The sequence below is a fragment of the Musa acuminata genome, chromosome BXJ2-4, assembly GCF_036884655.1.
Source record: "Musa acuminata AAA Group cultivar baxijiao chromosome BXJ2-4, Cavendish_Baxijiao_AAA, whole genome shotgun sequence".
NCBI classification, from domain to species: Eukaryota; Viridiplantae; Streptophyta; class Magnoliopsida; order Zingiberales; family Musaceae; genus Musa; species Musa acuminata.
Genome location: NC_088341.1, coordinates 30,687,271 through 30,707,299, shown reverse-complemented (window position 1 = coordinate 30,707,299; position 20,029 = coordinate 30,687,271).

Here is a 20,029-nt window from a genome sequence, read left to right as displayed (position 1 = left end):
CAAATGATAATATAATTCACACATCATTAAGCCTATTGTGTATGGCACTTCCATAGCTACTAATCAAATAAAATTAAAAATATATAATTTATAAATAATATTTATTTAATTTATCTTTAGTATTATTTATATAAAACTATTTAATAAAAAATAACTATAATAACTATCGAACATAATCCTTGATTAGCATAATCATATTCAGTCATTGACAACACATGTTTTTCTTTTTTCATGTATGTTGTCAATCCAAAATAAACTAAATTTCTAGAAAAATAAGTGTAATCATGTCCTAAATATTTATTTCAACCCAAAAGTATACTATAGATCTCCTTTGATATAGTTAACAAACATTTATTAATAATAATCTAATTTTCTTTAATACTGTACAGAGGCCTATTTTAATTGGGCCTCCCGGTCGGGCCTAATTACATGGGAACCAATTGGGCCAATCTCAACTGGGTAAGATTGAGGGCAAAATTAAGGACAATTGTGTCAAAATTGGGTTTTCGGTCAAAATTAGGTTGTCACCTCAGCCATTCACGCGCGACTTCACCGCGGTCGACGCCCCGGTGTGCACGGTCAATCACCTCCCCACCGTCTTGGCAGCGACGCTGCACCGTCGTCCGACGCAACTATCGCTGCCGGCGTACCCACAGCCAGCGAAGGAACATGGCGAAGAATCCCATCGCCCTCGTCGTCGCCATCTGTGGCCAAGCGTGCAGCCGAGTTCCACCGCCTGAGGCGCTGCTCCGCCGAGCAAAAGAGAAATACCTGACCAGCTCCGCGCCTCGCCTTCTGCGGTGATCGTTCCTGCGACGACTTGTTCCGCGACGCCCCTCTCCCGCTGCGACTTCCGTTCCTTCGACGCCCGCCCCTTCACAGTCCCTCCGTCTCCGCCGTCTGCGGTTTCCACCCGCGTGGCTTGAGATGACGTGCATAGCCTGCAAACAGGCAAGCAGAAGGATAGGTGCATTGATTCATTGCAAGTAATTTGAATATTAATTTAAAATCTAAAGTAATTATAATATATCTATTTTTTATGATTTAAGATATTTATATTTTATCAACTCTCATATCACTCGTTAAAAATTTAGAGTAGAAGTAATATTTAGTCAGAATTAAAATCTATAATATTATAATTAGGCAATAGTATTGTAACATTATTAATCCGATGTAACAAAGTCATAGATCTATAGAGAGGAGATGGTTTCGAAAGAGAGTTTTAAAGAGCTCTTTTCTATCAAGATAATCTCTAAAATTATTAAGCCACTAATATATCTTATCTTAAATTATTAAATCACATAATTAGATATTTCGAAATTATTTAAAAGTGATATATGTTAAAAAAACATAAGATGTCAAAATGTTATGGTATTAGACGTTTACCCGAGTGAAACAAGACACTCATAAATATTATATTACTAATCATAAAAATTAGTCATATAAATATTCATATTTTTCTATTAAAATCATCAATAAATATTAGAAAATGATGATACTCATAAATATTATATTACTAATTATAAAAATTAGTCGTATAAATATTCATGTTTTTCTACTAGAATCATCAATAAATATTAGAAAACGATGATACTCAGACGATATTAGAGATATTGGTCCATATATACCAGTGTGGATTAGCTTTGTTCGCAAAGAATACATACTTTACAAAATTAATTTAGAGAGTTAATATATGATAAGTTTTTTATCCTTGTTTGATAATAAATTAAGTGCATCAAAGTTGAGATGTTCATTATCATATCTAGGCATATGCCATCAATTCAACACGAACAACTATAAGTGATAAAGACAAATTTGATTCTACGATCTTACTAGCAAGAGTGAGTGAGTGGGGTACATAACGATTTGAACCCTCAAATCTAAGGGAGGGTATGCTCGTACTATCAAGTATTTTTCGTTAGTTTGTTTTAATCAATTAAAGTTTCAGCTAATATTATTAAAATAATAATATAAATATACAACTCTAATTAAAAAAAAAAAACTACGAAAGGTTAATTAAATAATTATATAAAAAATTCAGAAAATAGACGCAGTAACACAAAACGAAGAGAGAATGGGTGAATCAATCGACGCAAATGTTTCACCTACAATGATCGAAACTACAACCATTTCTGGTTACAGAGCTACCGAATAAAAACTAAATAAGATTAAAAACACAGAGTTATTTACGTGTTCCCAAAAAAATCCATGGCTGAAGCTGCAGACAGTCAACGATTGAAGTCAGTTTCCACCCACGAGAAAAAGGAAAACGAAAGGCAGCCATAGACGAACCACTCAGTCAAGTCTTCTTCTTCTTCTTCTCCTTATGTAGAACAGATGGGACAAGAGGCAAGAGCAGCAGCAACGTCAAAATATCATATGGGGAATAATCACCGAGCTCGCTTCACCCTCATCATCTCCTCCTTCATCGTCATCATGTTTTGGTTGGCAGCATTACAGCCGGCAGATGTGGACGACGGGTGGCCGATGCCGAGTAGGTGGGTCGACCCAGATCTACTGTTGCCGTCGCTGCCTCAAAGTACTACTCTTCCGAGGCGTTCACTGGAATCATCCACTTGCGGCGATACTTGTCCGGCTCCTGTCTATCAGCCGCAACCTCCTCCAGTGAATCCATCCCCACCCCGACCATAAGCCTCCCAGTGGGCTTCCCGTGCAACGTTGACGTACGTCGATCGAGTATATGCATGTTTCTGTTTTCTCAGCTTGCTTCTGTCTACAGAAACAAAAATATTCGAAGAGAATAAAAAGTATCTATTTTGTCAAGGTTTCTTGGAGTACATGGGTGTGTTAGATATGCTTGTGCCATCTGATTCGTTGGCTATTCTTCTTCTATGTTCTTCGTGTGTTAGATATGCTTTTCCTCGCAATCAACTACGATACGATTTCAACAAGGAAAACAAGAGAATCCTAGATAGCTAAGAAGCATGAGTTCTTGGGATGATGCTGCGGTTATTAATTTGCAGTACTTTAAAAGCATAAGATTCGATTGTTGGAAAGAAATAAATAAATTTAATTTAGCACGATATTTATTGTATGAGGAAAAGACAAGCGAAAAGAAAGTTGAATAAGAAATGATTCCCAAGTATCTTCTGTTTTTTGTTCCAGGAGGAATCAAAGTTCTGAATCTGACTTGGTGGTTGTGTCAACCAGAAGCCTTTGAGCTTAGAAGCTGGTATATACTCAACCATCCATGGAGATGGAACTGGAAATGTGGCTTCTTGCCATACTTTGAAGAAGACTCGTCGCCAATCCGTAGAAATGGTATTGTCAAGTGGTAGTTGGAACACCGCACACGTTTGTCCGATAATTTTCTTACTCGAGTCGAATCTGAGGGCTGGATTCTATCGGAATCTAGAAAAGCTCCTATTTCTTACAGGCACACAGCGACATTTATGATCTCAAAACTTCTCTGGATAAACAATCTGAAATTAAGGATCTTCTATCCATTTTTTAGCATCGAAGTATTATCTTCTTATAGTTACTATTTAAGTTCAGTCAAATCTGCATTGGATCTTCTCACTCGAGTCAATATCTTTGACAATAAAGTAGAAGACTCACACATATTGAACTAAATATTAAGTATGTGCTATAAATGGAGAACCCTAAAATGATATAATTATTCATTTATAACTTATTAGCTCTCTTCGTACATCTCGATATATCATATGTAATTTATTTAGATAGATAGGTTCCTTATGTTGTTGTACTTTGAATTTTACACCATATAAAAGGAACAATTTTTAATGGGATATAATTTTCAATTATGGTGTCTATCATGCTCTTGTTGATACTATGATAGAGTTACTTTAGTTAGATTGGTTTCTTTAAATTTAGGAGTCTTTTCTCGGTCTATACCACAAATTTGTTATGATAATTCCAGCATCATTCAAATCACCCATAATGAGCACAAAATATTGAGATTGATTGTCATTTTATCACCCATAAATCGTTGTGAAGATAATAGCTTGAAATATATCAAAAGATAGGGATGCTATGTATTCTATCACTGGTGCAAGATAAATTCAATTAAAATCTTTTCTTGCTTCTTCGTAAGACTCGAAAGATGAAATAAATGATTTAATAAGATGTTCAAAAGATGAAATTACTATTTACGAGAGAGGTGAAGACATATCTATGATCATGTGCCTTGAGCATCCATCATCGAGGTATCATCTCTTTCTTCTAGCTTTAGATTATAAATATATCAACAAGTAACAAGGTTTACTTTAGGTATTCATTTAGGTATCTACAAGAAATGATCTATCTATTTTGACTAATAAAATTAAATTATTTATAATTTCTTTAAGAACCCAAATTAATTTGTGTGAAGTGAACATTTATAAGCATAATATCCACATCTTATTTTTTCATGAAAATAAAGAGTAGATCCCTAAATCTTGGATTTAGAAGTTGGTAAAGACCCACCCCTTGTCTAGGTCAATTAAACTCATTTCACTTGCGTCAACGAACACGGTTTCTACTCGGAATGAAACTATAACTGGCCATTCTCTACAACAAGCAACAGAAGCTTTCACAAGGACTCCTTGGACCACAGACCACACGTCGCATCAGAGCCAGTACTCGATCCAGCTTCTTCTCCAACTAGAAATCAACCAATTTCAGTACTTCCCGCTTCGTCGCCAACACTCAGTTACTTGTTGGTTCTCGTTTCGGGTGTAACTTAATATTTCGGTTCTGTCCTTGGCTTCCCCGAGTAGTGGTCGACGCTCTTCTGCTCTGGCTGGTAACGAAACTATTTGACTTGACTGAAGCCTTGCATCTTGTGCTGTTGCTTGTTTATTAGTTGTTTGAGTTAGTTAGTGCTCAGAAAGCCATTCATTACGCACAGAAAGAATTCAATAAACGAGTCAACTCACCTGACACGTCTCTCCTTTGCCGCCGATTTCTGGCTCCGTGTGCCGTAGCCTTCCGGCGTCACCCGGCAACGGGCAGTTTCTCGCTGCCCGACAAATGCCACTGTTTCTCCCAGCGGTCGAGTCGTTTGTCTATACCGACATCCTCCTTCCAAGCCGTAAGTCCAAGACCCACCGACGGGAGCCACTGCCATCACCATTTAGCATCTCCTCGATAACAATAGTTATCATCAATATGACAATGGGGGATTGCTTTGCAACAAAACATATGCTAAGAGAAGATTGACAGTCTGGTAAAGGATGGTTGATTGTTATGTCATTCAAATCCCACTTCCATACCAAACAAGTTGGGTATCTCTCATCTTGATAGCTGTAAGAATACCGCAGCATATCGAACTCTCATATATACATATACATACATATATATATATACATACATTTATATAAATATATAATATGAATGTATCTAAAATTTGATTAAAAAGAAAATAAAACGTGCTGTTACCATCATCCCTATCCATCAAGATGAGTGTGGCCAATCCCATACAAAAGGTCATATCAAGAGGAGAGAGAAGAAAAACAAAAAACATAGTTGTAGTTGTTGTTTCTCTCTCTTTCTCATTTTTGTTTTAGGGTAATAGGATTGTAAAGGGTCTTGTTTATATCCCTAAATTAGTCCTAGATCAATAGTTTTCTACTCCTAATTAAACAGAAACTCTTAATTTATCTCAAACTCTTAATCTAATTCCATTCAAATTTAAAGTACAATATGTGACATCCTACCTTAATTTAAATTTCTTTTAAAATTCTAAGTAATCTTTACAGGTGCTCAAATGCTTTGGTCTTCGAAGGTTTTATATAAATATATATATCTTGATCTTCATTTCTGCAATACTTCTTCTCGATCATTTTGTTTTTTATTTAATGTCTTAGAAAGTAGTATCTTACATGAATATATTTGTTTTGTCATGATCGACTAAATTTTTAGATAATTTTAAAACTAAAAAATTATCACAAAAAATTTTAGTAGACATGACATGATCAAATCCTAACCCTACTAGCACATTTATGCAATACTTCTTCTCGATCATTTTATTCTTTATTTAATATTTTAGAAAATAGTATCTTATATCAATATGCTTATTTCTGTCATGATTGACTAGAATTTTAGATAATTTAAAGCTAAAAAATTATCACAAAAAATTTTAGTAGACACTAAATAGTTTGTGATGCACTTGTTATTGTTGCAACGTATTTTACTTTGGTAGTTGACATTACTACAACGGATTACTTTTTAGAAGATCATAAAATCACCCCAAATCGAAAGAAGAAAACATAATCAGATGTGCTCTTCCTATTATGAAGATCACTTGTATAATCACTATAAAAAAATCCAGTTAAACACTTTTTTTTGCTATCATAAGAAAAACCAAAATCATAAGTTCCATTCAAATAAGAATTTTAATCAAATGTGTTACTTGGAGATGAATTTCTATTGGATTCTTTAGATATCTGCTAATCCATATATATGATCTAGTTGCAGTCAAATACATAAGACTCCCCAAAATCTGTCCATAAAAAGTACTGTCAATCTTCTTGCCACTACCAGCATAACTAAGCTTCAAACTTATTTCAACTCTAACGGTTGCCTTTTATTTCAAAAATCCACCTGATGTGTTTTTTTTTAAGAAATAAAAGTTTATGTATCTTGTTGCTCGGCTTTAATCACAAGATAATATTTCATCAAACCCAAGTCAGTCATGTCAATTTTTTTCTTTATAAAAGATTGAATCTCATGAATCATGTCACCATCTTTACTAGTATAAATAACATCATCCATATATAAGCAAACATTTAATATCATCCTTGTCTCTTTATATTTTAATATGGGTATTTTTCCAATCCACATGTCTCAAAAGATTTATTTTTAAATCTTTTAATCATAAATCAAAGAGATTGATTAGCATAAACTTTTTATAACTCACTAACCAAAATGACTGATTTAATATCCAATTGATAAACTAACTAATTATTTTGAGCTACAAGAGAAAATACTAACCTCACTGTTTCTTGTGATTGGATCACCATTTTCAAATAGTGCAAAGTGAATTAAAATATTATCATCTTCATTTTCAACATTTATAAAATCATAAAAAATAGTAATATGATGTTTTATCTATCCTAGTTGCCTTCTAATACTTGGAGAATCTCCAGCTTGGAAGGAGATCCTCTTGATACAATATAAACTTCTTATTATAACTTACCGTACAAAATGATTGATTTAATATCTAATTGATAAACTAAAAACTTATTTTGAGCTATAAGAGAAAGTGCTAACTTCACAATTTCTTATCTAGTAACCAGTACAAATACCTCATTGTAATCAATCTCTTTATTCTGTTTACAGCTTTTTGCAACTAGACTAGTTTTATATTTTTCAATAGTTATCTTCTCTCAATTTTGTTCTATAGATCCACTTTACACCAAACTTTTGCTTCGGAGGTAAATCAATCAATTCCAAGTTTTTCTTCACTTGTATAGCTTTAATAAAGTCTATCTCATTTTGTATAGCTTTTCTTCACTTTTTATTATACGATGCCTCTTCAAAGGTGATTGAATCACCACTTATAAATAGTACAAAGTGAACTAGGATATTATTAATTTCTTCTTAAGCATTTGTAAAATCATAAAGATTAGTAATATAATCTTTTATCGATTTTGGTTGTATTTTAATTCTCTTTGAAAGAAATTATAGGAGCTGATGTAGATGGTGGTGTTGAAGATTTTTTAAAGTTGATAGACTTGGAAAATCTCCCGCTAGTGAAGGATATCAAAGATATCCTCGTTATAATATAAACTTGATGAGTAAAAAGTTTGATTTAATATTGATAAACTAATTAATTAATTTAAGATGTAAGAGAAAGTACTAACTTTATATTTTAAGATGTAAGAAGTAAATCAATCTAACTCTCAGGTTGATTCTTTCCGATAGACTATATCTCCTCTTGTATCACTTTCTCCATTTTTGCCTCCTTAAAAGTGGTTGGATTACTATATATAAATAGTACAAAGTAAACTAGAATATTATCAACTTCTTCTTCGGCATCTACAAAATCATGAAGATTAGACTAAGCAAAGAGGTACGAAGCAATCATCAAAGAGGTAGGTTCCTTGACTCTCTATATTCTATTATATGTGAATTCATATTTTTCATATTTTCACAATTTATATTTTGAAAATTATTTATTATTGTATTTAGATTTAACACATAAAAAGTTAGATTAATTATTATTATTATTATTTTGATTTTGATGATTATTTAATTATATTTTGATCTCTCTATCTTCTAAGTATTTCATAGATTTTTATCTAGAATTTTATGTGTTACAATAATTTTCATATGAATTAATAGATTTAATTCATAGAAATATTTTTTAAATACTTTCTATTATTAATTTATTTTAAATAAAGAGTTTTGCGTGATTATCTATGATTTTTAGGTATTTGTAATAATTATGAGAATTATATATAGTTATTCATTTTATATAAATTTTAATTCATGAGGATAGATTTTGAAACCTTTTTTATTTATATTTCTATTTGAATCTACTATTCTGACTGTCCTGAATTTTATTTACTTATTCTGATTTTTTTGAGTAATTATGTTTATTATTTTAGAATTATTGACCTGCATAATATTTTAATTCATAAAAATATATTTTGAATATTTTAATTATGTTTCTATTTTGAATAAACTAATTTTCATGTTTAGAATTTTATTTGTTTAGTCAGAAATTTTCAAGTATTTTTAGATATTAATTTGGAATTCTTAACTTGAATAATATTTTTAATTCATGAAAAATAGCTTTTGAATTTTATTGATTATATATCTATTATGAATAATTCAGTATATATTTTCTCTACCTGTGATTAGGAATGATATAGTAAAGTTAAAGTTATACTGCAACTCCAAATCACACTTCAATTCCATCATCAAATAAATATTAAGTTGGAATCTAAGTTCAAAATCATATTCAAGTTAGCTCAAGCTTCACTCATATTGTACTCAAATACATATTCCAAATCCTAAATGCATTAAGACTCTCGAAGTACTAAAGGTTAGGAATATTGAAGTCCTAATTTCATTAGGACTCACTAAGTCCTAACTTAAGGTAGAACTATACCCTTTCCTCAATTATAAAAAGAGGAATGCCTCAAGCATTCTTAAAGAATCCAAGTCATACCCTTTCTTAAGAAGCCAACCGACCCTAAGGTAGGAAGAGAGGTGGGAAAGAAATAAAGGGGTTTGCAAGTTTGATAGCCCTTATTGATCCTACAACCATTTTACAGTAAATTTTTTTTATAATTTACTATAGTCTTAATATCTTCCAAAGAGATATTTGATAAAAATGAGTAAAAGAGAAAGAAGAACCAAAAAGCAGCTAAAAACTCTCACAGTCAGCCCTACTCCCAACTTGTGATGAGAGCTAAAGGAAGAGGAGTTCTAGAGTCAAAACCTTGTATCATAATTCTTCCATTATCTTTTTATTTGATAATAAATTAAGTGCATATATCCAAGAATTATCTTTCAAATTAGCATTAAGGTATATGCCATCAACATGCTTTATGTTCAGCAAAGAATAATATAACGATTTGAATCCTCAATCTCAGGGAGGGGATGCTCGTACTATCAAGTATTTTTCGTTTGTTTATTTTAATCAATTAAAGTTTCAGCTAATATTATTAAAGTAATAATATAAATACATAACTCTAATTAAAAAAACAAACTACGAAAGGTTAATTAAATAATTATATAAAAATTTAGAAAATAGACGCAGTAACACAAAACCAATTGAGAAAGGAACGAAGAGAGAATGGGTGAATCAATAGACGCAAATGTTTCACCTACAATGATCGAAACAACAACCATTTCTGGTTACTGAGCTACCAAATGAAAACTAAATAAGATTAAAAACATAGAGTTATTTACGTGTTCCCAAAAAAATCCATGGCTGAAGCTGCAGACAGTCAACGATTGCAGTCAGTTTCCACCCACGAGAAAAAGGAAAACGAAAGGCAGCCATAGCGAACCACTCAGTCAAGTCTTCTTCTTCTTCTTCTTCTGCAGAAGACAAGGGACAAGAGGCAAGAGCAGCAGCAACGTCAAAAATATCATATGGGGAATCATCGTCGAGCTCGTTTCACCCTCATGATCTCCTCCATCATCATAATCATCATCATCATGTTTTGGTTGGCAGCATTACAGCCGGACGACGGGTGGCCGATACCGAGTAGGTGGGTCGACCCAGATCTACTGTTGCCGTCGCTGCCTCAGAGTACTACTATGAGGCTGCAACTGCGATCAGACGGTTGCGAAAATAATTGTCAGGCTCCTGTCTATGAGCCGCAACCTCCTCCAGTGAATCTACCCCCACGCCGACCATAAGCCTCCAGTGGGCTTCCCGTGCAACGTTGACGTCGATCGAGTATATGCATGTTTCTGTTTTCTCAGCTTGCTTCTGTCTGCAGCAACAAAAATATTCGAAGAGAATAAAAAGTATCTATTTTGTCAAGGTTTCTTGGAGTACATGGGTGTGTTACATATGCTTGTGCCATCTGATTCGTTGGCTATTCTTCTTCTATGTTCTTCGTGTGTTAGATATGCTTGGGCTTACATCTTCTTTCCTCGCAATCAACTACGATACGATTTCAACAAGGAAAACAAGAGAATCCTAGATAGCTAAGAAGCATGAGTTCTTGGGATGATGCTGCGGTTATTAATTTGCAGTCCTTTAAAAGCATAAGATTTGATTGTTGGAAAGAAATAAATAAATTTAATTTAGCACGATATTTATTGTACGAGGAAAAGACAGCGAAAAGTTGAATAAGAAATGATTCCCAAGTATCTTCTTTTTTTTGTTCCAGGAGGAATCCAATTTGTGAATCTGACTTGGTGTTTGTGTCAATCAGAAGCCTTTTAGCTTAGAAGCTGGTATGTTCTCAACCATCCATGGAGATGGAACTGGAAATGTCGCTTCTTGCCATACTTTGAAGAAGACTCGCCACCAATCCGTAGAAATGGTATTGTCAAGTGGTAGATGGAACACCGCATACGTTTGTCCGGTAATTATCCGACTCCAGTCGAATCTGAGGACTGGATTTTATCGGAATCTAGAAAAGCTTCTATTTCTTACAAGCACACTGTGGCATTTATGATCTCAAAACTTCTCTGGATAAACAACCTGAAACTAAGGATCTTCTATCCATTTTTTAGCATCGAAGTATTATCTTCTTATAGTTACTATTTAAGTTAAGTCAAATATGCATAGGATCTTCTCACTCGAGTCAATATCTTTGACAATAAAGTTGAAGACTCACATATACTGAACTAAATATTAAGTATGTGTTATAAACGGAGAACCCTAAAATGATATAATTATTCATTTATAACTTATTAGCTCTCTTCGTACATCTCGATATATCATATGTAATTTATTTAGATAGATAGGTTCCTTATGTTGTTGTACTTTGAATTTTACACTATATAATAGGAACAATTTTTAATGGGATATAATTTTCGATTAAGGTGTCCTCATACTTTGAACCAAAATATCATGCTCTTGTTGATACTACGATAGAGTTACGCTAGTTAGATTGGTTTCTTAAAATTTAGGAATCTTTTCTCAGTCTATACCACAAATTTGTTATGATAATTCTAATATCATTCAAATCACCCATAATGAGCACAAAATATTGAGATTGATTATTATTTTATATGATATCATCTTCAATATGACAACCTTTAACTTTGCTCAATCAATAGATATATTTCAAGCTATTATCTTCACAACAATTTAGCATCTTAGTTTTCAAACTTAAGTGGTTTTCTACATCAAAATTTATGAGATTACTTAATAATACTTTATAGGGTATAAAAGTTTCTATGTAAATGGGATCTCATATCCCTATTATGATTATTCCTATAATGAATATATATATATATATATATATATATATATATATATATATATATATATATATATATATATATATATATATAATATGGCAAGCTCTGTTTGCGCTCTAGGGTCTAACTAAAAACTTTCATATTTCTTGATTTTTCTTGCTTATTCTCTACCAATTGTTTGTTTAGATGAATGATAACTTAATAGCATAATATCCCTCGACTCCTGATCATAGAATAAAGTAAATTGACTGTGAAGAATATAACTCGACTCTGAAGAGCATAACCTAACTCTTGATTGTAAAACTAACTCTATAACTCCTGATAGATCCTAATTCAAAAAGGAATAGTATCCCTTTCAAATTAAAAGATTTGAAGCAGTTCTAGTTTAGTCTTTGAGATTAAAAGCTGGATCAGAAATAGACTAAGCACATGCAAAAGAAGAAGCTGAATCAAATTCAAAAGATAGGGATACTATGTATTCTATCACTGGTGCACAATAGATTCAATTAAAATCTTTTCTTGCTTCTCTACAAAACACGAAAGATGAAATAAATGATTCAACAAGGTGCTCAAAAGATGAAATTATTGTTTGCTAGAGAGGTGAAGACATATCTATGATCATGTGCCTTGAGTATTCACTATCAAAGTATTATTTCTTCCTCTTAGTTTTAGATCGTAAATATATCGATAAGAAATGATGGTTTACTTTGGGTACTCATTTAGTTTTGGGTCCCTCATGAAAAAATATATTTATTTTGACTAATGACATTAAGTTATTTATGATTCATTTAAAAATCCAAACTAATTTTTATGAACTATATTTTTTAAGTAAACATTTATAAGCATAATATCCGCATCTTATTTTTTCATGAAAATAATGAGTGCCCTTTCTATTTTTTTTTTCATCCCTAAATCTTGGATTTGGAAGTTGGTAAAGACCCACCCCTTGTCTAGGTCAATTAAACTCATTTCACTTGCGTCAACGAACACGGTTTCTACTCGGAATGAAACTATAACTGGTCATTCTCCACAACAAGCAACAGAAGCTTTCACAAGGACTCCTTGGACCACAGACACACACCTCGCATCACAGAGCCAGTACTCGATCCAGCTTCTTCTCCAACTAGAAATCAATATATTTCAGTACTTCCCGCTTCGTCGCCAACACTCAGTTACTCGTTGGTTCTCGTTTCGGGTGTGACTTGATATTTCGGTTCTGTCCTTGGCTTCCCCGAGTGGTGGTCGACCCTCTTCTGCACTGGCTGATGACGAAACTATTTGACTTGACTGAAGCCTTGCATCCTGTGCTGTTGCTTGTTTATTAGTTGTTTGAGTTAGTGCTCAGAAAGCCATTCATTACGCATAGAAAGAATTCAATAAACGAGTCAACTCACCTGACACGTCTCTCCTTTGCCTCCGTTTTCTTGCTCCGTGTGCCGTAGTCTTCCGGCGTCACCCGGCAACAGGCAGTTTGTCGCTGCCCAACAAATGCCACTGTTTCTCCCAGCGGTCGAGTCGTTGTCTATACCGACGTCCTCCTTCCAATCCGTAAGTCCAAGACCCACCGACGGGAGCCACTGCCATCACCATTTAGCATCTCCTCGATAACAATAGTTATCATCAATATGACAATGGGGGATTGCTTTGCAACAAAACATATGCTAAGAGAAGATTGACAGTCTGGTAAAGGATGGTTGATTGTTATGTCATTCAAATCCCACTTCCATACCAAACAAGTTGGGTATCTCTCATCTTGATAGCTGTAAGAATACCGCAGCATATCGAACTCTCATATATACATATACATACATATATATATATACATACATTTATATAAATATATAATATGAATGTATCTAAAATTTGATTAAAAAGAAAATAAAACGTGCTGTTACCATCATCCCTATCCATCAAGATGAGTGTGGCCAATCCCATACAAAAGGTCATATCAAGAGGAGAGAGAAGAAAAACAAAAAACATAGTTGTAGTTGTTGTTTCTCTCTCTTTCTCATTTTTGTTTTAGGGTAATAGGATTGTAAAGGGTCTTGTTTATATCCCTAAATTAGTCCTAGATCAATAGTTTTCTACTCCTAATTAAACAGAAACTCTTAATTTATCTCAAACTCTTAATCTAATTCCATTCAAATTTAAAGTACAATATGTGACATCCTACCTTAATTTAAATTTCTTTTAAAATTCTAAGTAATCTTTACAGGTGCTCAAATGCTTTGGTCTTCGAAGGTTTTATATAAATATATATATCTTGATCTTCATTTCTGCAATACTTCTTCTCGATCATTTTGTTTTTTATTTAATGTCTTAGAAAGTAGTATCTTACATGAATATATTTGTTTTGTCATGATCGACTAAATTTTTAGATAATTTTAAAACTAAAAAATTATCACAAAAAATTTTAGTAGACATGACATGATCAAATCCTAACCCTACTAGCACATTTATGCAATACTTCTTCTCGATCATTTTATTCTTTATTTAATATTTTAGAAAGTAGTATCTTATATCAATATGCTTATTTCTGTCATGATTGACTAGAATTTTAGATAATTTAAAGCTAAAAAATTATCACAAAAAATTTTAGTAGACACTAAATAGTTTGTGATGCACTTGTTATTGTTGCAACGTATTTTACTTTTGTAGTTGACATTACTACAACGGATTACTTTTTAGAAGATCATAAAATCACCCCAAATCGAAAGAAGAAAACATAATCAGATGTGCTCTTCCTATTATGAAGATCACTTGTATAATCACTATAAAAAAATCCAGTTAAATAAATTTTTTTGCTATCATAAGAAAAACCAAAACCATAAGTTCCATTCAAATAAGAATTTTAACCAAATGTGTTACTTGGAGATGAATTTCTATTGGATTCTTTAGATATCTGCTAATCCATATATAATATCTGATCTAGTTGCAGTCAAATACATAAGACTCCCCAAAATCTGTCCATAAAAGTACTGTCAATCTTCCTGCCACTACCAGCATAACTAAGCTTCAAACTTATTTCAACTAGAGCATTAACAGTTGGCTTTTATTTCAAAAATCCAACTGATGTATTTTTTTTTTAAGAAATAAAAGTTTATGTATCTTGTTGCTCGGCTTTAATCACAAGATAATATTTCATCAAACCCAAGTCATTCATGTCAATTTTTTTCTTTATAAAAGATTGAATCTCATGAATTATGTCACCATCTTTACTAGTATAAATAACATCATCCATATATAAGCAAACATTTAATATCATCCTTGTCTCTTTATATTTTACAAAGTATGTTCATATGGGCATTTTTCCAATCCACATGTCTCAAAATATATATCAGTATGATAATACCAAGCTCTAGGTGCTTACTTTAGACCATATAATATCTTTTTTAATATGTATGTCTTATTTTTAAATCCTTTAATCATAAATCGAAGAGATTGATTAGCATAAGCTTCTTATAACTCACTAACCAAAAAGATTGATTTAATATCTAATTGATAAACTAATTAATTATTTTGAGCTACAAGAGAAAAATACTAACCTCACTGTTTCTTGTGATTGGATCACCATTTTCAAATAGTGCAAAGTGAATTAAAATATTATCATCTTCTTTTTCAACATTTATAAAATCATAAAAAATAGTAATATGATGTTTTATCTATCCTAGCTGCCTTCTAATACTTGGAGAATCTCCAGCTTGGAAGGAGATCCTCTTGATACAATATAAACTTCTTAATATAACTTAATGTACAAAATGATTGATTTAATATCTAATTGATAAACTAAAAAATTATTTTGAGCTATAAGAGAAAGTGCTAACTTCACAATTTCTTATCTAGTAACCAGTGCAAATACCTCATTGTAATCAATCTCTTTATTCTGTTTACAGCTTTTTGCAACTAGACTAGTTTTATATTTTTCAATAGTTATCTTCTCTCAATTTTGTTCTATAGATCCACTTTACACCAACAGACTTTTGCTTCCGAGGTAAATCAACCAACTCCCAAGTTTGAATCTTTTTAATAAAGTCTATCTCATTTTTTATCACTTTTCTCCATTTTTTATTATATGATGCCTCCTCAAAGGTGATTGGATCACCACTCCTAAATAGTACAAAGTGAAGTAGAATATTATTAATTTTTCTTAAGCATTTATAAAATCATAATGATTAGTAGTATAATCTTTTATCCATCTTGGTTGTATTCTAATTCTCTTTGAAATTATAGGAGCTGATGTAGATGGTGGTGTTGAAGATTTTTCTAAAGTTGATAGACTTAGAAAATCTCTAGCTAGTGAAGGATATCCTCCTTATGTAATATAAACTTCTTCTTGTAACTCACCATGTAAAAAGTCTGATTTAATAATGATAAACTAATTAATTATTTTAAGATGTAAGAGAAAGTACTAGCGATCAGTACAAACACCTTATTGTAATAAGTCTATTTCTTCTGTTTATAGCCTTTTGTAACTAGTTTGACTTTATATTTTTCAATAGTATTATCTTATCTCAATTTTATTCTATAGATCCACTTTACATTTATAGGCTTTTGCTCCAAAAGTAAATCAATCTAACTCTCAGGTTGATACTTTCCGATAGACTCCATCTCCTCTTGTATCACTTTCTCCATTTTTTGCCTCCTTAAAAGTGATTGGATCAGTATATCTAAATAGTACAAAGTGAATTAGAATATTATCAACTTCTTCTTCGGCATCTACAAAATCATGAAGATTAGACTAAGCAAAGAGGTACCAAGTAATCATCAAAGAGGTAGGTTCCTTGACTCTCTATATTCTATTATATGTGAATTCATATTTTAAAAATTATTTATTATGGTATTTAGATTTAACGCATAAAAAGTTAGATTAATTATTATTATAATTTTTATTTTGATGATTATTTAATTATATTTTGATATCTCTATCTTCTAAGTATTTCATAGATTTTTATCTAGAATTTTATGTGTTACAATAATTTTCATATGAATTAATAGATTTAATTCATAGAAATATTTTTTAAATATTTTTTATTATTAATTTATTTTAAATAAAGAGTTTTGCGTGATTATCTATGATTTTTAGGTATTTGTAATAATTATGAGAATTATATATAATTATTAATTTTAAAAAATTTAATTCATGGGGATAGATTTTGAAATCTTTTTATTTATATTTCTATTTGAATATACTATTCTGAATGTCCTGAATTTTATTTACTTATTCTGATATTTTTTGAGTAATTATGTTTATTAATTTAGAATTATTGATCTACATAATATTTTAATTCATAAAAATATATTTTGAATATTTTAATTATGTTTCTATTTTGAATAAACTATTTTTCATGTTTAGAATTTTATTTGTTTTGTCAAAAAATTTCAAGTGTTTTTAGATATTAATTTGGAAATCTTAACTTGAATAATATTTTTAATTCATGAAAAATAGCTTTTGAATTTTATTGATTATATATCTATTATGAATAATTCAGCATATATTTTCTCTACCTATGATTAGGAATGATATAGTAAAATTCAACTTATACTCCAACTCCAAATCACACTCCAATTCCATCGTAATAAGATCAAATAAAGATTAAGTTGGAATCTAAGCTCAAAATCATATTCAAGTTAGCTCAAGCTTCACTCGGATTAGACTCAAATGCATATTCCAATTCTTAAATGCATTAAAACTCTTGAAGCGCTAAAGGCTAGGAATCTTGAAGTTCTAATTATGTTAGTATAGAAATAATAGAAGATAAGTATAATTATTAAATATACTTTATTTAAAAAGCTGAAGAAACTTTAGCTTAAATGCATTAACATGTCCCTCTCCTATTTATACAGATTAGGAGGGAGGATTTTCCTCAATAGAATAGAGGATTTTCTCAACATAGTACAGAGATTTCCTCATATAGTTGAGAAAATCTTATCTGCTATCAGTTAGGACGCACTAAGTCCTAACTTAAGGTAGAACTCCACTCCTTCCTCAATTATAAAAGGAGGAGAGCCTCATCTAAAGCATCCCTAAAGAATCCAAGTCATACCCCCTCTTGAGAAGCCAACCGACTCTAAGCTAGGAAGAGAGGTGAGAAAGAAATAAATAAAGGGGTTTGCAAGTTCGACAACCCTTACTGATCCTACAACCACTTTACTGTAAAGATTTTTTATAACTTACTATAGTCTTAATATCTTTCAAAGAGATATTTGATAAAAATAAGTAAAAGAGAAAGAAGAACCAGACGGCAGCTAAGAACTCCCACAAGTTCAGAAAATGGTTCTATCCTCTAGCCATAGCCTCTTCTTCCTTGAGTTCTAGAGTCGAAACCTTGTATCATAATTTTTTCATTATCTTTTTATTTGATAATAAATTAAGTACATATATCCAAGAATTATCTTTCAAATTAGCATTAAGGTATATACCATCAACATGCTTTATGTTCAGCAAAGAATAATATAACGATTTGAATCCTCAATCTTAGGGAGGGTATGCTAGTACTATCAAGTATTTTTCGTTAGTTTATTTTAATCAATTAAAGTTTCAGCTAATATTATTAAAGTAATAATATAAATACATAACTCTAATTAAAAAAAAACTACGAAAGGTTAATTAAATAATTATATAAAAAATTTAGAAAATAGACGCAGTAACACAAAACGAAGAGAGAATGGATGAATCAATCGACGCAAATGTTTCACCTACAATGATCGAAACTACAACCATTTCTGGTTACAGAGCTACCAAATAAAAACTAAATAAGATTAAAAACACAGAGTTATTTACGTGTTCCCAAAAACAACCCCATGGCTGAAGCTGCAGACAGTCAACGATTGAAGTCAGTTTCCACCCACGAGAAAAAGGAAAACGAAAGGCAGCCATAGACGGACCACTCAGTCAAGTCTTCTTCTTCTTCTTCTCCTTATGTAGAACAGATGGGACAAGAGGCAAGATCTGCAGCAACGTCAAAATATCATATGGGGAATCATCACCGAGCTCGCTTCACCCTCATCATCTCCTCCATCATCTACTGTTGCCATCGCTACGTCAGGGTACTGATAGAAGATAAGATTTTTCCAACTATATGAGGGAGAAAATCTCTGGAAAATCCTCTATTCTGTTGAGGGAAATCCTTTCTCCTAATCAATATATTTTTTATTTCTTAAATAAAGTTTTTTCACTTTTTCAATAAAACTTTTTCAGTAATTGTTCTTATCTTCTATTATTTTCATCAGATACTACTCTTACGAGGTGTTTACTAAACCGAAATCAAACATTTGCGGCCCTACTTGTTCGGCTCCTGTCCATCAGCCGAATCCTCCGTATCCAAGCAAAAGTCCATATAAGCCTCCAGTGAATCTACCTCCATGCCGACCATAAGCCTTCAGTGGGCTTCCCGTGCAACGTTGACGTCGATCGAGTGTATGCATGTTTCTGTTTTCTCAGCTTGCTTCTGTCCGTAGCAACAAAAATATTCGAACAGAATAAAAGTATCTATCTTGTCAAGGTTTCTTGGAGTACCAGGGTGTGTTAGATGTGCTTGTGCCATCTAATTCGTTTGTTATTCTTCTTCTTCTATGTTGTTCGTGTGTTAGATATGCTTGGGCTTACATCTTCCTTCCTCGCAATCAACTACGATACGATTTCAACAAGGAAAACAAGAGAATCCTAGATAGCTAAGAAGCATGAGTTCTTGGGATGATGCTGCGGTTATTAATTTGCAGTCCTTTAAAAGCATAAGATTCGATTGTTGGAAAGAAATAAATAAATTTAATTTAGCACGATATTTATTGTATGAGGAAAAGACAAGCGAAAAGAAAGTTGAATAAGAAATGATTCCCAAGTATCTTCTTTTTTGTTCCAGGAGGAATCTAATTTGTAATCTGACTTGGTGGTTGTGTCAACCAGAAGCCTCTGAGCTTAGAAGCTGGTATGTTCTCAACCATCCATGGAGATGGAACTGGAAATGTGGCTTCTTGCCATACTTTGAAGAAGACTCGTCACCAATCTGTAGAAATGGTATTGTCAAGTGGTAGTTGGAACACCGCACGTGTTTGTCCGGTAATTATCCGACTCGAGTCGAATCTGAGGGCTGGATTTTATCGGAATCTAGAAAAGATTCTATTTCTTACAAGCACACCGTGGCATTTATGATCTCAAAGCTTCTCTCTA